Here is an 8,396-nt window from a genome sequence, read left to right as displayed (position 1 = left end):
AGAGAGAGAGAGAGAGGTGTGTGTGTGGCCAGCTCAGCCCACCAGGGGGCGGGGCTGGCTGGCATGTGGTGCTGGGGGATGGAACCGCGGTCCCTGATGCCTTGCCAAGCTTGTTCTAAGTAGGTGCTTTAGACCACTGAGCCCACTGAGCCATCTCTCCAGCCCTCCAGCACCATTTCTTGAAGAGGCTATCATTCTTCCAGTGAACATGTTTGTCCCATTTGTCAAAGATAGGGTGGCTGAGTGTGGCTTTGTCTTCAGGATCTAATCTGTTCCATTATATCTTAGATTCATTTTCTTGCCAGTGCTCCACTGATTTTATTACAGTAGAAATCACCAACATAATAGAAACCCTATATATTAGGGGGAAAAAATCCATCTGTCTGTTTTACAAAGGACTCCTATATAGAACATATAAAAAAATGAAAATAACCAATCCCCTGAAATTTAAAGACTTAAACCAAAAATGAGCATGTGAGATGAATATACACATTTTAGATGAAGAAATACAAATGGCAAATAAATGTAAGAAAAAGTATTCAACATCATTGGTCATTCAAGAAATGCAAATTAAAACAGCACTGAGTTTTCATCTTACCTTAGAAAGCATGGCTATTATCAGTAAATCAGCCAATAATAAACTCTGATGAGGTTATGAAGAAAAAGGAACCAAATAAGTGTGGTGATTCTTCAAAAATTTAAGATTAGAGCTCCAATTCAATGCAGCTACTTCCCTTCTGAATATTTTTCCAAAAGAACCTAAAACATCATACCAATGTTGTTCACATAGCAATATATGTGAACCTATTTTTATAGCAGCACAAACTTTCATATCTAACTCTTTGAAACAACTCAAATCCCCATTAACTGAGGAATGGATAAAAAAAATGTGGCATTTTTATACAATGGAGCATTACTCAACTATAAAAAAAGATGAACTTGAGGCCTTTATAGGTAAATGGATGCAACTGGAAATCATAGTCACATATGAAATAAATCAGACTTGCATGTGCAAACATCATATTTTCTCCCTAGTGTAAGAAACTGAAAGGGTAAATTAGAACTAAAAGATATTATGAAAGGAAAAGAAAAGGAAAGAACAACTGTAATAAGCAAAAGGAGCAAAAAGAAGGAAGGATATAATATATATATATATATATATATATATATATATATATATATGTATATGTATATGTATATGATTAAGATAGCTGTACTCATAGTTTCTGTTGTTTATTGAAAGTTACAGTTAATGCTTAATTTACTTTATCAATTTTGCAAGCCTAGATCTGATAATATGAACCACTATACTGGAGAGAACAATATACAGTATAACAACCATTGTTGATTTCTTATCATCTTGCTTTGAATTTCTGCATAGTTTTAATGTTTTTTATTCTATTTAAAATAAAAGAAAATGTATGTTTTATTCTTAGATAACTTCTTTGTTTCCACCTTGCCTTGGGACAGGGCCATTTTCCACTTGCCACTAGAAATCTTGCATCTAAACAAGATTATGTTAGCAGTTATGCCAATAATCTAATGGCCCTGTTTATAAAATGGTTACCTGTTGGTACTAGAGAAAGAGCATGCTACATCTCCCACTGATGTGAGAGTTCGGGACACCCAGGGTGCATGCACCATGTTGAGGACTGAGATTCCTACTAGCTGCCCTCTTCTGTGCTACAGATCCTGTCCAGGTTCAAATGATTCTCTGAACTGCTGGGGAGGCAATCGTCACAGCCTGTGCTCATCAATCAATGTGTCCCCTCCTAAATACATATATAGTTGAGGCTCACAGTGCAACTTACCTGGAGTCCTGTCCTAACTCAGAATCTTCTGAGTAGAGAGTCAAGTTTTTAGCCTATTAACATTCAATTCATCTACTGATATCCTTGCATTTTACCTATCATATAATTTGAGTTTGCCCTTGTTTGTGTTCAATTTCTGCATACTTTGCCTTATTAATGGTTTTAGACTCCTGTTTTAATTAATCTATTGCCTTTTTATCCTTATCTTCTTGTTCAGATGTTTTACCTTAAATTCATTTTGAGAGCTTTCTTTGTTCAGCTTGGTCATTGCATCTACTTTGAAAGACTACTATCAATTAGAGTATTTTTGAATTACTGATCATATTTGCAAACAAAATAAGTGGCAACTAGTACCTAAATTATTTGAAAAAAATTCAAATTTCTGGTTAATACTGAAATTCAGGTATAGTATCTATTTTTTTCTCCTTTACTGAGTAGAATAATTTCAAGAGTTCCACTGTGAGTCAAAGAAAAATATGTTGTAAGAAGAAAGAAGGAATAGGACAGGAAGATATTTAATCTTCAGAGCATTGGGGGACTGAGAGAGCAAATGTAAAATTATTATTATTTAAAATAATATTAAGTCCAAGGAAGTGAAACATAATGAAGTGGTAAAAAAGAAACCCTCTGAAATATTATGTATACTCTAAAACAAAGAATCAAAGCTGATGAAGTTGGTATATACCTTCAAGTTAATGTTTTACAGCTATCTTTATGAGATAGCTTTTATCTTTATGAGACGATCATAAAGTCACATGATCAATTTTTATGATGTCTTCAGCTAAATCTAAAACCCAGAATATGAAGTTGCTCCCAAAACATGAGAACAAATTTGTTTCTCCAGATAATAAGAATTGAAATGAAATCTGAAATAATTATTTTTGATTTGTTGAGATTATAGATTATGTTTTAGATTATCTCTGTTTCGAGGTCTTATAAATTTCATAATGTTAATTATGTAGTAATTTGTACATCTTAAATTTCTTTTACATTTATTAAAATAAAACTTCTAAGTGTATAAATATTATTAAGCTCTGAAGTATCAGTTTAAAACATTGTTTAAATACCTCAATTCATAGATATTTCTGTTTATGAACTATTTTTTTTGCAAACAAAGCATTTGGCAGAATTTTGCTTCCATTCACAAATTCCACATCCAGTGACAACCATGAGAACTGCCTCTTCCTCACTCAAACACAAATGCAGGCATCTTCCCCAAACTGTAAATCAAATTAAATTTGTAAATCTAGGTAGCATAGTATCTCCACATGAAGTCATATTTTATAATGGAAAAATGTTATTGATATCATTACTAAATGGACATTTGGTGTAATTTTGATTCAGTTATGCTCATAATTGGCAAATTTCTTAATATTTCCACAATGTCATTAACCTAATATTTAGCTTTCTGTGTTGTGGAGTCCAATGTGTTTAATAATTATTCATTGAAATAATGTCACTATTTTAAAATATTGAAGATTGAAAGACACGTCATCAAACATTCCAGATGGATACAATGATAATTTTATTTGCTACAAATGAGAAAGTGCTAATAAGAGTAATTGATTTTCTGTGTGTCAACACATTAAAAAAACCCTGCAAGCAAGACTTGAATATATTGTTTTAATGATGCTGATTATCTTTAGACTTGTAGCTATTTCCTTATCATAAGAAAATATATATATAACATTTTTCAAAAATAATTACAAGTGCTGCTAATTATTATTAAAATATATGAAATAGTTCCTTCATGCCATGCCCAGAACCAAGTATATTATGATCTTATAATATCTAATTTTCATAATAACCACATCATGTATTCACTATTAGTATCTGTATCTTAAATAAAAAAAAAATCTTTAAAAGCTACATAAATTTCTCATTTATTTCAAGGAATAATTGCTAGACACAGGAGGCCATCTCAGGGCTTTTTGGTCTCAGAGGCTTACATGAGGAAAGACGTGAGATCAGCTTTTTTATCTATTATGATATATTCAGGTACTCTAAAATAAAGTAATATACCCAGAAGTTGAAAATATCAGAAACCTAATACTGATTTCTGTTAATGGGAAATACCTTTGTCTTCCTTGACAATTCAATTTTTACTCTGAAGCATGAAATTTAATCAGGTTTATCACGGTATGCTTAACTATAGGCTGTTATTAGCAGTTATAAAATTATCAGAACATAACACTATACTGGATAACCAAGTGTGAATATAATTCCAGAAGTTAATTTTTATGGTGAAAGCATTAGTTTTCTCATTTACTTTTCTCAATTATTTAATACAAATTCTATCAAAAAGAAAAAAAAGTACAAAAAGAAAAAAAAGTAACTTTGAAGGCTACTTTTTGTTTCTTTGGAAAATTATTGCTTTTAACCAACTACTTTATATGATGGAATATTTTCTTTTGTTATCAGGATTCAAACTCAAGACTGTGAACTTGCTGGACAGGTGCTGTGTCACGGAGCTTTATTCCTGGCCTCCATGGTGGAATGTTTATGATGATTTGTTCATATAAACTTTACATTGTATGAAATATTAATTGGGTTCAAAGCAATATTTATTACCAGTTAAAGATTGTTGTTACTGTATATTTGACATATACATTCAATACTCCTCAAAAAAATTTTAAGGTATTAATGCCAGAAAATCATGGAAAGTCCTGGGAATATGAATGCAATGTATATTTCTTGAATTAAACTGATATAATATCAAATAATCCAGGTTGCAGAAATGTCTTATACTTGTCACCAAGGCTAATAAAAATATTTTTCTTTGACAACTCACAGAAACAATTATTGACTAAATCATCACAAAAGGAGTTTTAAAATGTGTATTCCTGCCAGCAGTTGCCATTATATTCTTCTACTTGGGTTATTGTATACATGCCAGATGTGCATTTTATAAACTATTTGCAACATTGGAACTATGGGAACTTGATGTCAAAATTTCAAAACACGTGGTTGAAAAATCACTTGAAATGTTTTTATGCCCATTGCAAACATATTGGTAGATACGTGCAATTTTAAAACCCTAGGAATATAAGCCAGTCAAAGTGGATTTCAGTTCACTGAATAATTAGAAATATAAACCGAAAAATAAGTTTATGACTTAAATTTAGGAGAAACTTACTATGGAAAGGACCATCATCTTCTGGCTTTTTTGTTCTTCTTGTCTATTCTATATTCCATGATGTATTATGTCAAATGAAATTTATCAGTATTCTCATCTCTGTGGTATATACCCTCAGAAATAGAGCAACAGAGGAGAAATTACATACAGGTAGTCAGCGCTTAATAAAATTCACTGGGTAACAGAAGGAACAAGGAAATATTTGTCATTATATTGCATCATAAGACAGGTGATTTTTTCTTATTTTTCTTTTTTAAAGAGAATACAAGACAGTGTTAAGACAGAAAAATTACAAATGATACAGAATTTCACTTAACAAAGTAATATGAATTTCACAGTATTTGTGGTAAAGTATGGTGTTGTCTTCGAAGCAGTTATTCATATTACTGGATAGATGCATGCAACATTGGAAAAAGAAAGAAATACATAAAAATTATTAGAAAAAGGAGAAACAATTGAAAAAGGCAGACAAAATAAATTAAGCATTATCTGTTCCTTTCTATAGACCAACAGAAATCCACAGTACAGTTGTCTAAACCATTCTACTTACATACATACATGTAATCTCTTTCCCCTGGTCCGTCTCCTGTCCTTCTCCTCAACTCAGTAACTCTTTCCTTTTGAATAAAGAACAGGTGATTTTTGTAGGAATCTCAAGCTTTACTTCTGTAGGAAAATAGAGATCATGTGGCCTATTTGAATGCAGCCAAATTAATTTCTCTTTTTGTTTTACCTTTCTAATCTTTGAAAATAGACTATATTTATCTGGAAGTCTATTAGTCTTCTACCTGATATATGGAGAAACTGGAAGATGGCCAAAGTCCTAATCTTCAGTCAGATTCCTACCTATATGGCTGGGATCATCAATAAGTTAAAGATATGTTTTTCCAAATCAATATAGTTTATTACTAGAAGTAATATCCACATTAAGTTTCTGATTGTTTGAGAAATGAAATAGGTTTTATCTCTCGCCTAAGACCTGTACTTGTGAATCTTCAACAAGTTATTGATTACCTTTTTTTTGTTGTTCATACATGTATGTTTACTAAGAGATTGTTTCTGATTGCTGGCATTGTTAGTATTATTGATTACCTTTTGCCAGGTATTATCTTTGCTCAAGTTTACAAAGATTTAAAAATTCAATCATCAGTCTAATTTCTCACATGATTAAATGCAAAAAAAAAAAAAAACTCTAGTATTCCAAAAAAGAATTAAAATTCCTGGCTGAGTGACTTAAACAACAAAGATTCATTTTACAATTCTAAGGCTCCATTTCTAAGCTTAGCATGCCAACATTGCAGATGCTGGTGGGTTTTCTCCTCCCACTTTGCTGATGGCATCCTTCCTGTTATGTTGTCAGAGTAGAAGAAGGCAGCTCTCTGGTATTTCTTATTGAGAGGAATGCTTTTGTCATGGGAAAAGTATGCCTATGATGGAATTTAAACCTTATTCTCTACCAGTGGTCATATCTACAAAACTACCACATTGAGTGCTTAGGGCTTCAACATATGATTTTGGAACACAATTCAATAGCTGTCATCCTGATCTTCCAAATGTGTACCATTTCTAATGTCACATCTATTATTGCAATACTCTCTTTAAATTAATCTTTTTAAAAAGGTAATAAAAGAAAATGAGAGGCAAGAACAAAAATTTAAGATTTCTTGAAAGCACGTGCTAATATTCAATCATATGTCCCACCTTGTATAACTTTCTCTGCTAATCTGAGCAACAGATTTGATGATAAAAATAGATGTCAATCACTGTTAATCAGATATTCTTGTTTTGAAAATCCATAATATATGTATTGTTATATGTTACCATGTTCCTCTCTTTGCTTTTGATTTTTTTGCTCTTATTTTTATACTGCAAAATAAAAGACAATTATAAAAAAATGAAAAAGTAGGAGCTTCTGGCTACCCTACACCGGTGGGAACAACTCCAGGTCCCAGCCAAGACACAGCGTGGGTGAGACCTTCTTCCACCACCTTGGGACACACCCCAACACTCTGCAGCACCTCCCCAACCCCGCCCGCAGAGTAGGAATTTCTGCCACGTTCCAGGAACACCCAGACTCAATCCTAGACTAGACCCAGTGAGTGTGTGGGATAGCTGCCTCTCCACCCTACTCCAACTTGTCCCCTCCAGGCTCAGCTCAGGCCTGGCATACAGGCCTGGGGTAGAACCCTGCAGCTGCAATCCCTACAGAGAGGGTAAAGGATAGAATCACCCAGCTAGTCCAGAGAAGAACATCTTGCTACAGGGGCACAAGAGGTTCGCCCTCAAGGGCAGCAGCAGGAAGGAGCTGAGAACAGCAGCCAGACCCAAGCCAAGCACAGGTGGATAAATCCAGACTTTGTAGATCTGCACCTGGACTTCTGTACGTGCTAAGGTTATAACTACAAGGAAGATCTACAACAAAGGTCAGAAGACAGTGCTACACAAAATGATGAGAAGGAACAAAATGCAACCTCAGAACTCAACCCCACCAGTAAAAAGTGCAGAGGACACTAACACAGAACAAATTGGGAATCACACAGCTGAAAGTAATGAATCAACAGCTTCTGCAGTAAAGAAACAGCTGCAGAAAGGTATAGAGGACCTCAGATTGGAAATAAAAAAAGAAATCCCTGAATTAATAATATCTGCACTAAAGAATCAAACGCAGAAACATATGGAGGAAACCCAGTGCCAAACCACAACAAGTGCAGAAGACAATAGCTCCCCACAAATGCATGGATTAATAGTGTCAATAGTAAATAAGCAACAGCAGAAAGATATAGAGAAAATCAGAGAGCAACTCTTTTCTGAAATAAGAAAAGAATTCTCAGAACTCATAGCATCTGAAGTAAAGAAGCAACTACAGAAACATAGGGAGGAAACCCAAGCTGAAAAAAACACTGCAGTAAAAGAATTTATGACTGCTTCTAAAGAAGACATTGATAAAAAAAATAGAGGAGATTAGAAAAGTGACGGATTCCTTGAATGAGCAGTACAGGAAAGAAACAGATCGCATGAATCAGAGTCAAAGAGATATAGAGGAAATTAAAATCTCAATCACAAGCTTGCAAAACCTTTTAAGTGAAAGTGAAGACAGACTTTCACATCTTGAAGATGCTGGTGCAGCTAATGAAAAGGTAAGAAAGGATCTCTTAAAAACAACAAGAATGCAGGAAAGAACAATCCATCACCTGCAAAATGATGCAAAGATGAACAATGTGAGAATAATAGGCATCAATGAGAAAGGAGTCAATACATATGACATTAAAAAAATATGGGCAGAAGTAATAGCAGAAAACTTCCCAAATATGAGGAAACAACCTGACATTCAGGCAACTGAAGCATATAGAACACCAAGTAACCTCAATCCAATGAAAAACACACCAAGACATATAATAGTCAAGATCCCAGAAATTCAGCACAAGAATAATCTACTGAAAGCCGCTAGA

The sequence above is a fragment of the Octodon degus genome, unplaced genomic scaffold (assembly GCF_000260255.1).
Source record: "Octodon degus isolate 3935 unplaced genomic scaffold, OctDeg1.0 scaffold00094, whole genome shotgun sequence".
NCBI lineage: Eukaryota > Metazoa > Chordata > Mammalia > Rodentia > Octodontidae > Octodon > Octodon degus.
This window is presented reverse-complemented; position numbering follows the sequence as displayed.